This window comes from Erythrolamprus reginae, chromosome Z (assembly GCF_031021105.1).
Source record: "Erythrolamprus reginae isolate rEryReg1 chromosome Z, rEryReg1.hap1, whole genome shotgun sequence".
NCBI lineage: Eukaryota > Metazoa > Chordata > Lepidosauria > Squamata > Dipsadidae > Erythrolamprus > Erythrolamprus reginae.
The window spans coordinates 12366123-12383785 of NC_091963.1; the positions used below are offsets into that span (position 1 = coordinate 12366123).

The following is a 17663-nucleotide window of genomic DNA, read 5'->3' on the forward strand; positions in this document are numbered from 1 at the left end:
GCTCAAGCCCTGCACTTGTGGTCTTACTGTACCTGACTGGCCCCATTGCTTCCTCACTGTCAGGAACGTGTTTCCATATTTATTTATTCGATTTTTATGCCGCCCTTCTCCTTAGACTTAGGGCAGCTTACAACATGTTAGCAATAGCACTTTTTTAAACAGAGCCAGCCCATTGCCCCTACAATTTGGGTCCTCATTTTAGCCACCTCGGAAGGATGGAAGGCTGAGTCAATCTTGAGCCGGTGATGAGATTTGAACTGCTGACCTGCAGATCTACAGTCAGCTTCAGTGGCCTGCAGTACAGCACTCTATCTACTGCACCACCCCGGCTATCCTGCTAGAAGCAGCCCAGAGGAGCTGAGCTAGACCCGGGAGTATGTGTGCGCACCTGCCTTTCACTCTTCCAGCTTGGAGCAGTTCTTTCTGCAATGGGCACTCTTTTGGCTGGGGAAGAGAGGGGGGGGAGGGAGGGAGATATGTGCACACCCTGCGGGACCTGCTTGGGTCCTCTGGGCTATCTCCGGCAGCATTTTATTTATTTTTAAATATTTTATTGATTTTTCACAAAAAGACAAGACATACGAACATCAAACATATACAGGGGCTACAATTGCCCCGCTCAAAATAGAAGTCTTATTATTGGGAAGGGGGGGACTTATTTTGGGGGTGCAGTAGGCGGCAAGCGTGGGACTGGATGTCCCATTTCTGCCGCCTCCCCTTCCTTGTTCTTGGTCCTAGTTGAACAGCTGGGCCACCGCCACGGCCTCGTGGAGCAGGACTCTGCAAGGCTTGTGGGCTGTTGCACGCAAGAACTGTAGGACTTCTGCAAGCTTCATCATTTATTTATTTATTTATTTATTATTTAGATTTGTATGCCGCCCCTCTCCGCGGACTCGGGGCGGCTCACAGCAAAATATAACAAATCGTAACAAATCCAAATAAATTTAAAATATTTAAAAAAGTTTAAACACAGCTGAGGTCCTGCTGCCGGTCGTGCAGGCAACAGCATAAGCCTTGCAGAGTCCTGCTCCACAAGGTCTTGGCGGTGGCCCAGATGTTCAACCAGGACCAAGAACAAGGGGAGGCAGCAGAAATGGGACATCCAGTCCCACACGGTGTGATGTGTCTCACAGAGACGCATGTCTGGTGGGTGGGACATGTTGGGCTGCTAGACAGCCATCCTACCTGACGTTCCATCATGTTCCTTAGTGTTGTGTCCAGAGAAACCCATTATAAAAGAAAACTTCCCATGACTTCAATCAAACTTCTCAAACTCGTGAGAAGTTTTCTTTTACAATGGGTTTCTCTGGACACAACACTGAGGAACGCAACAGAGCTACAAGTGTCAGATAGGATGTGTGTCTTGTGTTGGGTCACAATTTGGGGGTGGCAGGTCTTGCGGGACGGAGTGAGATGGGCCGCAAGATGCGCGTCCTACATGGGACTTGTAGCTCTGTTGGGTTCCTCTATTGTTATTATTATTATTATTAAATCCAGTCCTGTAAAATTGCTTATGTTTCTTGGCAGTGGGGAGTGGATTTACCTTATTTTTCGGACTATAAGATGCACCGATGTATAAAGGCGCACCAAGATTTCAAAGAGGTAAGTAAGAAAAAAGGGGGGGGTTTCCTCCCCAGCTCCCAAGAGCACTCTGCAAGTCTCCCAAACCCATGTGCGCCCTGTATTTCACAGGAATTGACCCACTTTTGCAAAAAATGGGGCATGCAGACAGTTTTGGAAGCCTGCAAGAGTGCTCCTGGAAGGTGGAGAAAGGCAAAAACACCCCTGTTATTGCAAAAAATCTGCCTGGTTTTTGGGAAAAACTGGGGTGTTTTTGCTTTCCAAAAGCCTCTGGGAGCTGTCTGCAGGCTTCCCAAACCTCCTGTGCACCCCATTTTTGCGAAAAATGGGAGGTGGGATTGGGGCTTCGGGAAGCCCAAAATAGCTGTATTCGGTGTATAAAATGCACCAACATTTCCCCCTTCTTTTACAGGGAAAAAGGTGCATCTTATACTCTGAAAAATACAGTATCTCCCCCCTTCCCCATTTGCTCCTCTCCCCTGTCCATTAAGTGGCACGAAAAAAATGTACTTTGAAGTACAAATGAGTTTATTTTCATCTCAAATTTATGTTCTTTCTAAAGATGCCTGGTCTCACTTGAAGAGATGCTATGTGTAAATCATTGATACACATACTGTATATCACATTCCATGTCTTCAATCTTTTAATAAGTATAGTGTGTGCCTAGGAAGTGTGAATTCCTTGCCATTTTCCACATGCTTTTTCCATGTGAGAACCTAGATAGGACAGAATGGATCAGAAAGGTTTCAGATCTTTTCCCCTAAATAAGTGGGCAATAATCAGTGTTTTTGGATGTTTTTAGATATATGAACTACCATTTCCCCCCACCCCTCCTTCTCCTTCCCCTCCCTTCTAATTCTGTTATTCTCTGAAGCTTCTTGGATAAGAAGATAATTTTTTTCTTCTCCCCCTCCCCCTTCTTCTCTCCCCCCCTTCCCCCTTCTCCCCCCTCCTCCTTTCCTCCCTCTCCTCCCCTTTCCACTTCCGCACTGAGTCCATCTACATACTTTTATTGGCTCAAAAATGTGTCGATCCATTGGCTGCAAGAGAAATTAGCCCACCAGCCAGACATTCTGGGGTGGTGATAGGGGGGGAGGGAGAGAGGGAGGGAAGGAGAGAGAACTGGGACCTCCATAAGATCACATAAGAATTTCCATAAGATGACATAAATACTTCCTTATCAAAAAGGTTTTTAAAAAAAATGCACTGATCAATGGCTGTGTATGAGAGAGAGGGAGGGAGAGAGAGACAGACAGGGAGGAAGAGAGGGAGAGAGAGCAGGGGAGGGAGGGAGAAAGACAGAGCAGGGGAGGGAGGGAGGGAGAGAGAGAGCAGGGGAGGGAGAGAGAGAGCAGGGGAGGGAGGTGGCCCAAAGTCACTCAGCAGGCTTTCATGCCTAAGGCATTAACGTCTGCTGGCTTCTAGCCCAGACCAAACTGGCTCTTAAACAAATTCCATCCACACTGTTGGGAAAATCCACAAGGCATCATGATTACTGAATGATTTCTTGGGTAAATAAGCCCCCGTGTGGTGAACACACCCAACCATGATGGGCAACGTGGAAATAAATGAAGGGATCCAGATGAGGAAGGGTGAATTACACAAGAGATCTGATTCCACACTGTTTGGACATCTAATTTTGAATGACATGATAAGGGTTGCAATTAAAATGCCTTGCAGCTATTTTGCATTCCTTTTTTTCCTTCCCAGAACTTTACATTTGTAAGATCTACTTCCTCTTAATATAGAGCGTTGGTAAATAGTGCAGGTTTCATCACGCTCAAGAAAACAGAGATACCTTCCCCAAACAGTATTCATATTCCAATAAATTCAACTCCAATTGTCAGCATGAACTTTTCAAAATAATGTCAATATAAAGAACAATATTTTATTAAAATGTCAGTCTAGAGATGAATATATCAACATCCTACTTATGAAAAGCTAACTTAGCTGTTAGTTTAGTTTGTTGTGCAAATATCACTAGTCAATTTAAAATGTTATTGACAATGATTCTACTAGCATCTTCCTATATTTGTAGAATCTTGTAACAAACTTTATTGTAATAAAGTTGTAATAAAACTACTCCTCTTTTATTTTTAATTCATATGTCAATCTTCCAGATAGTTTTCCCCATATGTTGCAACACTCTAAATCTAGATATGCACTGTTTCTTCCTCTCCCAGAAAAAATGAGATTTTTAACATAAAATGGGCGAATTAAGATACACAAATACAGTGATACCTTGTCTTACAAACGCCTCATCATACAAACTTTTTGAGATACAAACTCGGGGTTTAAGATTTTTTTTGTCTCTTACAAACTATTTTCACCTTACAAACCCACCGCCGCTGCTGGGATACCCCGCCTCCGGACTTCTGTTGCCAGCGAAGTACCTGTTTTTGCGCTGCTGGGATTCCCCTGAGGCTCCCCTCCATGGGAAACCCCACCTCCGGACTTCCCTGTTTTTGTGATGCTGCAGGAGAATCCCAGCAGCGCAAAAATGGGTTCTTCGGTGGCAACGGAATTCCGGAGGTGGGGTTTCGAGGACTTTGGTGTTTTTGCGATGCTGCGATTTCAATGATGCTCCCTTTGCTGGGAAACCCCACCTCCAGACTTCTGTTGCCAGCAAAGCACTCATTTTTGCAATGCTGGGATTCCCCTGCTGGGATTCCCCTGCAGCATCACAAAAACACAGAAGTCCAGAGGTGGGGTTTCCCAAGGAGGGGAGCCTCAGGAGAATACCAGCAGCGCAAAAACGGGTGCTTCAGCTGGCAAAAGGGGTGAATTTTGGGCTTGCACGCATTAATCGCTTTTCCATTGATTCCTATGGGAAACATTGTTTCGTCTTACAAACCTTTCACCTTAAGAACCTCGTCCCGGAACCAATTAAGTTTCTAAGACAAGGTATCACTGTACAGTAATACCTCATGATACGAACTTAATTGGTGCAAGGAGGAGGTTCGTAAGACGAAAGGTTCGTAAGACGAAACATTGTTTCCCATAGGAAACAATGTAAAGTCAATTAATCCGTGCAACCCAAAAAACCCCCGCAAAAAAAGGGCTTTCGGCGACTGCTGGGAAGCCGCGCGGCTGTTTTAAAAGGTGACAGCCAGCCTGGGGGGTTTCCCAGCACCCCCCGAACCCCAAACCCGGGTTCGGGGGGGTTCTGGGAAGCCCCCCAGGCCGGCTGCGACCTTTTAAAACAGCCGTGCGGCTTCCCAGCAGTCGCCGAACGCCGGTTCGTAACTCGAAAAAAGTTCATAAGAAGAGGCAAAATTTTTCTGAACCCCAGGTTCGTATCACGAGTTGTTCGTAAGATGAGGGGTTCATATCTTGAGGTACCACTGTATTTTAAAAAGGTAGAAAAACCATAGGGCCATTCTAACCACAAGAGTTAGCTTTGCCAGCACTTCCGCTCCAGTTTTGAAGTAATGTCTCTATATCTAAACTTACTTCATGGTTTGGATCAATCAGATTCTGTTTTTAGCAGATGCTATCAAGGAGCTGCTTAAAGACACTTGAAAACATTTGAGGTTGGAAGGGGGAAAACATGTAGATTGTCACTCCTAACATGGATTAAATCAGTTATATTTTTCTTGCAGCTGCAGCACAATATTGGATAAAGTTGAGTTTGGTTTTAATGTGATATGCTCCAAACCCCATAATCTCTAGGTGAGTGATGGCAAACCTATGGCATAGGTACCACAGGGGACACGTGGAGCCATATCTGCTGGCACATGAGCTGTTGCTCTAGTTCAGCTCCAATGTGTCCGGCCAGATGATTTTTGGCTCGCACAGAGGCGCTGGGAGGGCGTTTTTGGCTTCCAGGGAGCCTCCAGGGGATGGGGGATGGAATATTTGCCCTCCTCCAGCTGCAAGGAAGCCTTTAGAGTCTGGGAAGAGTGAAACATGAGCCTACTGGGCCCACCAGAATTTGGGAAACAGGCCGTTTCTGGCCTCCAGAGGGCCTCTGTTTTTGCCATTCCCAGACATTGAATTATTGGTTGTGGGCACTCGCACATGCGCAAAAGTGTGCGTGCACACTCTTTCGGCATCTGAGGGAAAAAAAGTTTGCTATCACCGCTCTAGATTAAGGTTTTTGAATCCTGGGTCAACAGACTTGAAATACTGGTGAAGCAAGTGGAAAGGGCAAACGTCTTCCAATCCAGTGGTATGAGTGTTTCAGTTTCATGCAGTTGACCATTGGGCAGCTGACAATCCAGTGCTAGGTGAATTCAGGGCTTTTTCTTTGGCCATCTTCTCAGAAGCATTCTTCTTTTTACTTCCTCATTCTGCTCTCCAGAGAATAATTGTTCAATCCTTGTTGAAACCAGCTGACTACATACCAAAAGCCATTGCTCTGGCCTAGGGGTAGGCAAAGTTGGCTCTTCTATGACTTGTGGACTTCAACTCCCAGAATTCCTGAGCCAATCATGCTAGCTCAGGAATTCTGGGAGTTGAAGTCCACATGTCAAAGAAGAGCCAACTTTGCCTATCACTGCTCTGGCCAAATGTTTCATATTCTTGTTAAAGCAGTGGATTTATTTTATTTTTTTATAGAAAATGAAACATTTTGTTCAAATGGACAGGCATTTTGTTGCAAAAGTTCTTTAGTTAGTTCACACTATTTTAACTGACTTTTGTGTTTTAAAATATTTTCAAAGTAAGATTTATCTCAGATATGCAAACATTCTATCTAATTAAGAAAAAAATAAATACCATTTGCTACCAGCAAGAACTGGTGGGATGATAAAATAGAGAAAATAAAAGAAAGAAGTTAAATTGCTTTGAGATTTTAGAATTCAAACAGACAGGTATCTGCCACACCATAACATGCCAGATTATTAATCAATTGATAAAAACTTTTTTAAAACCTGCATCGTGGATACGGAGGTGCTTGGTAATAGGAGAATATAAGAAACGAACGGGAAAAGGTAGCAAAATAGAAATAGAACTACAGCAAAAGAATGCAAAAGTAGCACCAATCGTAATAGGAGCTTTGGTTGCAATCTTGAACATCTGGAGCACTAATTGAATGTCATCGGCATTGACAAAAATCACCATCAATTACAAAAGGCAGATTTACTGTACTTGGAACAGCTTACATCCTGCCTTGATACTTTAGTACCATCCACCATTAACGACTGTCTATCCCAGGTCCTTGGAAAGGACTTGGTAGGTGAAGAGTAATGCCAGATCCAAAATAATCATCTAGCTGGCTGTGAAATGAATCATTATAATATAGTTATAAAATTAGATTTTAAAAAAAACAACCCCAACCTTGTAACTCAAGTTATCTGATAACCAATCCATTGATTAATTATTCAGGTATAATGTCTATGCTTAATCACAACTCATTCTATCCATACTTTGACCAAGACTTAAAATATTCTTAGTATCAGTTCTTAATCTTTAATTATTAATCTTACTTTTCCTATTTTAATTCACAGGTACAGTATATGTGATACATTGCTCAATAGTAGTAACTATGAGAGGGATCTTGGAGTCCTAGTGGACAACCGTTTAAATATGAGCCAGCAGTGTGTAGCAGCTGCCAAAATAGCCAGCACAGTTCTAGGCTACATTAACAGAGGGTTAGTATCAAGATCACGTAAAGTGTTAATGCCACTTTATAAGGCCTTGGTAAGGCCACACTTGGAATACTGCGTTCATTTTTGGTTGCCACGAGGCAAAAAGGATATTGAGACTAGAAAAAGTCAGAGAACAGCAACAAAGATGATTAGGGGACTAGAGGCTAGAACATGAAGAACAATTGCAAGAACTGGGCATGGCTAGTTTAATGAAAAGAAGGACCAGGGAAGACATGAAAGCTGAAGAAGGAGTCAACTTATTCTCCAAAACACCTGAGGGTAGAACATGAAGCAATAGATGGAAACTAAACAAGGAGAGAAGCAACTTAGAACTAAGGAGAAATTTTCTGACAATTAGAACAAACAATCCGTGGAACAGCTTGCCTTCAGAAGTTATGAATGCTCCAACACTAGAAGTTTTTAAGAAGATGTTGGATAACCAGTGTAGTGTAGTGGTTTCCTGCCTAAGCAGGGGGTTGGACTAGAAGACCTCCAAGATCCTTCCAACTCTGTTGTTGCTATTATTATTGTTATTCTACTCAAAGTCACAAAATCAGACCTTTTATTAAACTCTATCACTTACCATAGCTTCTTGAGCCATCCAGTACACTTAGCTCAGTCAGATGCAGAGGTGGGTTTCAGCTAGTTCACACCAGCTCTCTAGAATTGGTAATAGGAATTTCCTCCAGCTCACTGAACTGGTAGTGATGGCCAGCTAGACATGCCCCCTTACTGGTCCTCTGACTTGAAATCTGTCCACCGGAGCCAAATTTAAGCAAAAATAATCCTCTGAACATTCATTCATTCATTCATTCATTCATTCATTCATTCATTCGATTTTTATGCCGCCTTTCTCCTTAGACTCAAGGCGGCTTACAACATGTTAGCAATAGCACTTTTTAACAGAGCCAGCATATTGCCCCCACAATCTGGGTCCTCATTTTACCCACCTCAGAAGGATGGAAGGCTGAGTCAACCTTGAGCTGGTGATGAGATTTGAACCACTGACCTACAGATCTACAGTCAGCTTCAGTGGCCTGCAATACAGCACTCTACCTGCTGCGCCACCCCGGCACTATGGGTAAAGCCTCCTGTGCATGCACAGTTGAGTTTAACCCAGGAGTGTAGCGAGCACACACATACGAAACATACTTTTGGCATGATCCAAACCGGTAGTGAAGGTAAATAGAACCCATCCCTGGTCAGGTGCCATCCTCAGAGGTATGTTGCAAGGTGTTTAATATTAATACAGTCATAAGTTGCTTGCTCCAAATCCAACTCAGGTGTAAACCAACTCAGTGAAGCACAATTAACAGGACTTTATTTTCTTGGCAATAATACAACCTAACGTTTAGCAGAAAGATTGTGTGGTACGTTTCAGAGCCAGTGGCAATATTGAAGCAAACACAATGTGCTTGGCGAGCTCATAACTGGTGAGCCTGCATATCAAACCCAACCTATTATTTGCAGCAAAAAGGAAGGCATAGTATTCCCGAGATAAATTTGCTATCATGGCTAAATTGTTTTCCTAGATGAGATGTGACAAGAATACAGCATCACAAAGGCATAGACCATGCAAGACCATCTGTTAGGTGACCATAGCTGAGTTAAGAAAAAAAATAAGTAGCATGATGTAATTTTTGCCAAAAAGGGCGGGGGGATTTCAGCAAAAAAACGCTGGATCAGATTAGTTGATAGATATACACTGAGTATTCAATTTCAACGAAGCATGTATTGCTTACAAAAATTGCCTACACTCAGCTATGGTCACCTTTGATCGCCTGTGGAACTAGAGAGAAGATGCCATGACTAAAGATAAAGGAGGCACATAAACAGGGTGAACAACAGTAATGAGTTTCACTTACCTTTGCTACCGTTTTGGAAATGTGCATACGCAGATCGTCTGTGATGACACCCACCAGTCGCTGCTAATACCAGTAAACCTCCACTGGTGAATAATATCCAGCAACCCTGTGGAATAGAATAGAATAGAATTCTTTATTTGCCAAATGTGATCGGACACACAAGGAATTTGTTATTGGTGCATATGCTCCCAGTGTATATAAAAGAAAAAGATACATTTGTCAAGAATCATGAGCTACAACACTTTATTTATTTATTATTATTTATTAATTATATGCCGCCCAACTTTTGAAGGACTCTGGGCAGCTTCCAGCGAATAAAAACATTTTCTAAAACAGTATAAAGTATTTCATTAGCATTTATTCCATTAAAACACATATACTCTCTCAATCATTCATTCATTAATGATTGTCATAGGCAGTGATGGGCTACGAGCCTAAGCGCTAAATTGCGCTCACCACCGCGGCTCGTAAGTTCTTGCAGGACCAGCGCGATTTTGCTGCTGCACCTGTGGAGGTAGAAAAATTGCGCCCGTGTTTTGTCGAGGTTTTACCTGCGATTCTGTGCGCAATTTTGCTACCTCCACAGGTGTAGCAGCAAAATCGCGCTGGTCCCGCAAGAATTTATGAGCCGTGGCAGCGAGCGCAATTTAGCGTTCTAGCTCGTAGCCCACTCCTGGTCATAGGGTACAAATAAGCAATCAGGAAACAATATTAATATAAATTGTAAGGATACAAGCAACAAGTTACAGTCATACAGTCATAAGTGGGAGGAGATGGGTGATAGGAACGATGAGAAGACTAATAGTAATAGTAATGCAGCCTTAGTAAATAGTTTGACAGTGTTGAGTGAATTATTTGTTTAGCATAGGGATGGCGTTCGGGACAAAACTGTTCTAGTGTCTAGTTGTCTTGGTATGCAGTGCTCTACAGCCTTGTTTTGTGGGAAACAATTTATGTCCAGGATGCAAGGAGTCAGTATTTATTTTCACAGCCCTCTTTGATTTGTGCAGTGTCAGGGTGTCCAGCAAACCTAGAAAACAGGGAAATAAGGGAAATATCAGAGAAATCAGCAATTCAGGAAATATCAGGAAATTATTATTATTATTATTATTATTATTATTATTATTATTATTAATAATAATAATAATTAGATTTGTATGTTGCCCCTCTCTGCAGACTCGGGGCGGCTCACAGCAATGATAAAACAATATACAATAACAAATCTAATATTAAAAGTCTAAAATAACAATTTAACATTAAAAAGTCTAAAAACCCCATTATTTAAAAAGCATACACACAAACATACCATACATAAAACTACATAGGCAAGGGGAGATGTCTCAGTTCCCCCATGCCTGATGGCAGAGGTGGGTTTTAAGGAGCTTACGAAAGATGAGGAGAGTGGGGGCAATTCTGATCTCTGGGGGGAGCTGGTTCCAGAGGGTCGGGGCCGCCACAGAGGAGGCTCTTCTCCTGGGTCCCGCCAGCCGACATTGTTTAGTCGACGGGACCCGGAGAAGGCCAACTCTGTGGGACCTAACCGGTTGCTGGGATTCGTGCGGCAGAAGGCGGTCCTGGAGATATTCTGGTCCGATGCCATGAAGGGCTTTATAGATCATAACCAAATATCAAGGAATTTGTGGAAAAAAATGGAATAAATCACAGGGAAAAAAACAAACACTATTAAAATGTTTAAAAGTCAGGGGGAAATCATGTAAAAAAACCCCTGATACCGCTGCCTTCTCCGGGTCCCGTCGACTAAACCAGTGTTTCCCAACCTTTTTTGAGCCGCGGCACATTATTCATATTTTCAAAATCCTGGGGAACACTGAACGGGGTGGGGGTGGCTAAAGAAAAGTTTTGACAAAAAAAAATCTTCCTCCATTTCGCTCTATTTCTCCCTCACTCTTTCTCTCTCTCTCTTCCTTCCCTTCTTTCTCTCTCTCCATCCCTCTTTCTTTCTTCCTCTCTTTTTTGCTCTCTTTCTCTCTCCCTCCTTCCCTCCCTATATGTCTTTCTCTCTCCCTTGCTCTCTCTGCTTCTCTTGCTATCTCTCTTTCATTCTCTCTCTTTCTTTCTCTCTCTCTCTGTCTCTCTTTCTCTGTCTCTCTTTCTCTCTCTCTTGCTAGCTCTCTTTCTCTCTCTTTCTCTTTCTCTGTCTCTCTCTCTCTGCCTCTCTTGCTATGTCTCTCTTGCTCTCTCTCTCTCTCTCTCTCTGCCTCTCTTGCTATGTCTCTCTTTCTCTCTCTTCCTTTCTTCTCTGCGGAGGCCGGCGAAGGTTTTTCTTATTTTAAATGTTCCGGGTGGCAGGGGGATGCGGAGCCCGCACGCACACACCACCGACATTCCAAATTCTGCCTCAGCTGTGAGAAGAACGCCTGCCCCGCCTGTCCTGCAGCCCTTTCGCTGACAGCCTGGGACAAAAGCGCTCCGTGAAGGGACTGCAAGAGGGGCCGGGCGGGCATTAGCAGCCCGATGAGGAGGACGAGAAGCCGCTGCAGCCACCCCCAATCCCCCCCCTTCCCTGGGTGCCTTCCAAAGGCCCCTGGAAAAAGGCAGGAGGTAGCAACAAGGCGCGAGGACAAGCAGGCAGCTTGGCGGAGGGAAAGCGCTGACGGGCTCTCCTCCTTCCCCACCCCCACGCTTCTCTCCCGCCCAGGCTTTTGCTTTGCCCGCAGATTTCCCCGCAGTTCAAAAGGAGGCAAGAGGTGGCCTGGATGAAATTGCGGGGAAATCATGGGGCGAAGCGAAAGCCAGGGCGGGAGAGAAGCCCGGGGGTGGGGAAGGAGGAGAGCCCCTCAGCGCTTCCCCTCCGCCAAGCTGCCTGCTTGTCCTCGCGCCTCGTTGCTACCTCATGCTGCTCCCACCATGGCTGCGCGCGGTTCCGGTGCCCCTGGCTGAAGGTCGTCCTGTGGCTGGTCTGGGGCTTTACGGTTGCTTCCTGGTTCCCTCTTCTCCCTCCACCTGTGTCTACCGCCAGCGCCTCATTCCTCGGAGCTGCCGCTTCCTTCCAGGCAGCCCAGCCACGCTGCCGTAGAAAGTGCAGAGGTTATTGCCGCCACCTCTGCCTCCACTCAGGGAGCCACCGTGGTTGAGCTGAGGGAGAGGAAAAGGCGCGGTGACCACGGTGGCTCCCTGAGTGGAGGCAGAAGCGGTGGCAATAACCTCTGTGCTTTCTACGGCAGCGTGGCTGAGCTGGACGGAGGGAAGCGGCAGCTCCCACTCGAACCCATGGCAACGGGCGACGGCTTGGTGGGAGGCGACGGCGGGAGACACAGGCGGTGGGAGGAGAGGGAACCAGGAAGCGACTGTGAAGCCCAAGACCACCCACAGGACGACACTCAGGCAGGGGCGCCGGCAGCACCCCGCCCAGCTTGAGCTTCTCGCAGCACACCTGGCCATGTCTCGCGGCACACTACTGTGCCGCGGCACACCGGTTGGGAAACGCTGGACTAAACAATGTCGGCTGGCGGGACCCAGGAGAAGAGCCTCCTCTGCTTGAGGGCTCAGTCTTTAGAAATCACAAATCAGAAATTCAGGCACTGAAAGAGGAGAAATAAGAGTCCAATGACAGTTAGAAGGTTAGAGTGGTTAGAAGTTTCAACCTTTGATGGTGCTAACTCTACCTAGTATGGTAATTTTGAATGTTGATCGACTTATCATATTTTTCAGAGTATAAAACGCTCTGAATTATAAGACAGACCTTAATTTTGGGGAGGAAAATAGAAAATAAAAAATTCTGCCTCTGCCTACCTGCATCCCTGCCTAATGTTTGGGAGGAAAGCTTCAATTGGGAGGGGCTGCCTTTGCAAAATTCAAAAGCTCCAGTTTTGAGGTGATGGTCTAGCAATCCCTGCAGGCTGGAACAGTATAAAACAGGACATGTATAGGTCAAAGGATGGGTGGAGCTATGTTTGGTGTATTAGGCACACCCAAATTTTTACCCTCTTTTTTGGAGGGGGGATGCGTCTTATACTCCAAAAAATACAGTACATCATTTGACTCTGCTTTTGGAAGTTCTTGTGGACGAGAACCATTTTAAAACAGTCACAATTATCTTCTGATTCTGCTGATCGCCTCTTTGTTGATCTTGACAGTATAGAAATAATGCATTTGACAATATTCTTTTGAAAGAGGTAGTTCTAATTTTCCCTTTTGGTCATTTAAAGCAGCGGTGATAAGATTTGGGGATGGGTTTTCCATGTGTTCTATCCCAACTTCTTTTGCCTTATTTTTCTTTGTTTCCTTAACAGCTTAGGTCTTTGTTATCTACCACTCCTAAAGGGATCTTCTACACAAGACAGTTGCACGGTTCTGCAACCCAACAAGACAGACACAAATTTCAGAAGATAATCAGAACTGCAGAACATCAGTTACTGCCAACCTGCCTTCTGTTAAGGATCTGTATACCCAGCGTGTTCAGGGGCAAAGCATTTTGAAATTCCCTGATATTTCCCTGACATTTCCCTATAACTTGTGATTTAGTTAAGGGACCTAACTGTGGCAACAACTTCCGCAGGTATTGATATTTCTCCATGGCTTAGCCATTTGGTATGACATCACCTACGACATGTCCCTTAACATTCAAAATTACCATACTAGGTAGAGTTAGCACCATCAAAGGTTGAAACTTCTAACCACTCTAACCTTCTAACTGTCATTGGACTCTTATTTCTCCTCTTTCAGTGCCTGAATTTCTGATTTGTGATTTCTAAAGACCGGCGTCTGGAAGTGTCTGGAGGCATTTGGAGGAGGTAAAGAGAGAGATGGCATCTGAAGGTGTTTGAGAAACTGCCGGGAATGATAGCCAAGTTCCAGGGACGACACCTGATGCGAAAGGCAGTGGAGGGAGTGACAAAATTTTTTTTCCAGTATGCTGAGAGAGACAGTGAGTCAGCGAAAGGCGGTGTTTGGACATAATGGCTGATGGCGGTTGAACATATCAAGCCGAGGAGGACGTAGAAAGTCTGATCCAAACACCGAAGAACGGTGACCATGGCAGATGTGCCAGTCAGGCTCTTCCTGTGGGAGGAACTTTTCAGATCATTTGGTTGAGGGGCCTAGTTGCCACCCCCCTGCCGCCATTATGACAGCTTCCCTCACCACGATTATAGTGGATAGCAGTAATGGCCCCTTTTGTGAAAATCTTTTATATGTATCCAGGATCCCTGGCTATGGGATATTAACCGGGGGTCTGAAGCTTAAGACCTTGCCTGTGATAACTGATGCTATTGTAATCTCCCCGGACAGCAGACACTTTGCCTTGGACTTTGTTATTGCCTCGAGATCAAATTTCAGCAGACTTGCTGGACTATCCACTTTCCTTGCCACGTCAACTCTCTTTAATTCTCTGGAAATTGGGTTACCTCCGTTAGGTTTTCCAACTTCTAAAGGAGATCCCCCCCTGGACTCGTTTTAAATTGGAAAGACATTATAGTTCCAACCATCATTGCATTTATATGACTCTGGACACAAATCCTGACTGATCTGGGTGCCTTTATAGATGTTTTTACCTGCCTTGTATTAATTTTATTGAGATATTTTTATACTGACATTGCTATTTGTTGGGAGGGTTTTTTGCTATTTTAAACTTGGGAGGGGTGATTGTATAAGGGTATATTAATTGGTAGAATGGGTGACCTGGGAGCAGGAGCTGAAGCCCCGCTCCACCCCGCTGGGTTTGCAAAGAGAAGCAGGTGGGGACCCAGCCATTACCCCTGGCTTGGTGTGGATGGAGGTGGAATGGATGGGCAGGGGAATGACTTAGCTAAATATGGATGATGGATGGGGCCTGCCGGAAGAGAGGGAGGCCAATGGAGTTGGGGAATGGATCACTGGGGGACAAGAGAGCCAGAGCATTGTGATTGTGACAGGAAGAGTTAGATAAAATGGGAACTGAGGGGCGGCCACTCATGGGGAACCAGGACTTGCTTGTTCCAGCCCCTTGAGTTAACCCTATATAGCTGGTGACCGAGGATGTCAGGGCCCTGGTCTCAGGCTGCTGCTGCTGAATGCCAGGTCTGTAGTTAGCAAGGCCCCTCTGGTCCGGGACTTGCTCCTGGAGGAGAAGGCAGACCTGGCATGCATAACTGAGATCTGGCTGGCCCATTAGGGGGGTGTTCCCCTTTTAGAGATGTGCCCAGATGTGTTTCAGGTGCTGCATCAGCTGTGACACCAGGAAAGGGGTGGTGGAGTGGTGATTATTCTCCAGAAGACTCTTAGCCCTCACAGGATTCCTGCACCTGAGATGGTTGGGTGTGAGTCTCTCCTTGTGAGATTGGACCTAGGGGTTCAAGTGGGCTTGTTCCTAACGTACCTGCCTCCCAGCTGTGTTGCAACAGCCCTGCCTGCACTGCTAGAGGCGGTAGCCAAGTTGGCGGTGGAGTTCCCCAGCTTCATGATCCTGGGGGATTTCAACCTACCGTCACTCGGTGAATCCATGACAACCATGACAACCATGGACCTGACCCAAATAATTCAGGATCTGACTCACAAGGGTGGGTGTGACACATGCTTGATTTAGTGTTTTTCTTGGGGCAGTGGAAGCATGATCTGATATTAAACGGTATAGACACCTTTCCCTTGTCATGGTCAGATGATTTCCTACTGAGGCTGGACTTTAAGATGTCGATCCTTCACCGTAGGGAGGCGGCACTGATTAAGTGGTTCCGCTCCAGACACCTAATGGATCTGGCCAATTAGAAGTTCACTCCTCCTTTTTGTTGTCAGACGTCCTCAGGAACATCTTCAGCTTTGGACAGTTGCAGCTAAGTCTTCCACACCTTGGCCCATTTCTTCTGTAGCTGAAGAAGCTCTGTTATCGGCTCTGTTATTGGAGCTCTGTTATCATTTACACAGGCTTCAGAAAAGCCTTGCCGGCTGCAGAAGAAATGGGTCAAGATGTATGAGGCCTGGTTGCAACTATCTGAAGGTAAATTTCATTTCTGTTTCATTTCCAAACTTCCGATTGGCCCATTGGGCTTCAGGAGGTTTTCCTAAACTCTGGGGAGAGCAAAAAGCAGCCCAACGGGCCAACTAGAAGTCAGGATACTTCAGTGAGGTCTGTGTGCATGCATGGAGTGGGTTGCGCCTATACAAGAGGGAGTAGCATGGGGTTGTGTGCATATACAGGTGGAGGGCATTGCATTATGGGTATGGGCATATGCGTGCGTGCTATTGTACAAACGCACATCATTTTGGCACCTGAGCTGAAAAAGGTTTGCCATCACTGGTCTAGAGCAGGGGTCTTCAACCTCAGCCAGGTTTGCTGGATGAGGAATTCTGGGAGGAAGTCTTAAAGTTGCCAAGTTTGGAGACCCTTACTCTAGAACAGTGTTTTTCAACCACTGTACCACGAGACATGGTCAGGTGTGCCACAAAGCTCAGAGAAAGAAAGGAAGGGAGAAAGAAAAAGAGAAAGAAAGCAAGAGAGAGAAAGCGAGCGAGCAAGAGAGAAAGAACAAGAGAGAGAGAAAAAGAAAGAGAGAAAGAGAAAAAGAAAAAGAAAGAGAGAAAGAAAGCAAGAGAGAGAGTGAAAGGGAGGGAAGGAGAGAGAGAAAGACATAGAGGGAGGTAGGGAAGGAGAAAGAGAGCAAAAAAGAGAGGAAGGGAGGAAGAGAAAGAAAGGAATGGAGAGAGAAAGAAAGATGAAGGAAGAGAAAGAGGGAGGGAGAGAGAAATAGAGCGAAAGGGAGGAAGAGAGAGAGAATTTTTTTGTCCAAACTTTTTTTAGCCCCCCCCATCCGTTCAATGTGCCCCAGGGTTTCGTAAATGTAAAAAATGTGCCACGGCTCAAGAAAGGTTGAAAATCACTGCTCTAGAAGACCAAGAGGACCAGGACAAGTTGAGTGACATCCTCAGCTCTATTCCTTTAACAAAGAAGAAGAATGAACGAATTCAGGAGCAAACTGGGAGGTTTAAAAATAGAACTGGATTTCTAATGAAACATTTAAGGATTGTGTCAGTTAAATGCTTTTACAAACATAATATTGCAGGGCTCAGGTTAGCTTTCTTTTCATTGTTGTCGTTCCAGAATGTTGCCACAACACACTTTCCCACCCTTCTTCTCCCGGAAGGGAAAAAAAGCTGTTTCTTGACCACATTAAAGGAATGTTCACTCAGACTTGTTTGTACTGGCAGAAAATGAAGCAAAGTGGGATGGGACTTTAGAAGAAATTTCTGCTTTTTCTTTTTTGAGTTCAGCTCCAAATGTCCGATGCCATATGCTACCTCCATCACCTATCCACAGGCATCTAAAGTTTGTAATTCTCTTTAAAAGACTGGCCAAGTTTGCCAAATGCCAAGGGATTAAAATTGGCCCAAGAACCTGGCGTCCATCTGAAAGTACAGATGAAGGGCTGGGAAAAGTTTGCCAGAAAAGTTTCCCCAGCACAGCTGTTGTTGACTAATACTATAATGCTACAAGGCATTCCACCACTTCCTCTCTCTCTCTCAAAAAAATAAAATCCTTGAGATTTTTATCTGTAGATTAGAATAGATCAAGCTCTTTCATCAGCAGTTGCTATTTTGGGAAGAGGGCTTATAGCAGCGATGGCAAACCTATGCCATGGGTGCCACAGGTGGCACTCAGAGCCATATGTTGGATCACACCTATTCTCAGTTTTAC

General features: G+C 45.0%; 1 long non-coding RNA gene across 1 annotated transcript; it reads left to right on the forward strand.

Moving 5' to 3' along the window:
* The first annotated feature begins 1543 nt into the window (after positions 1–1543).
* Positions 1544–16544, forward strand: LOC139154919 (uncharacterized). Its single transcript, XR_011556984.1, has 2 exons — positions 1544–1602; positions 13724–16544. It is a non-coding gene; the product is annotated as an uncharacterized lncRNA (long non-coding RNA).
* Positions 16545–17663: the final 1119 nt, after the last annotated feature.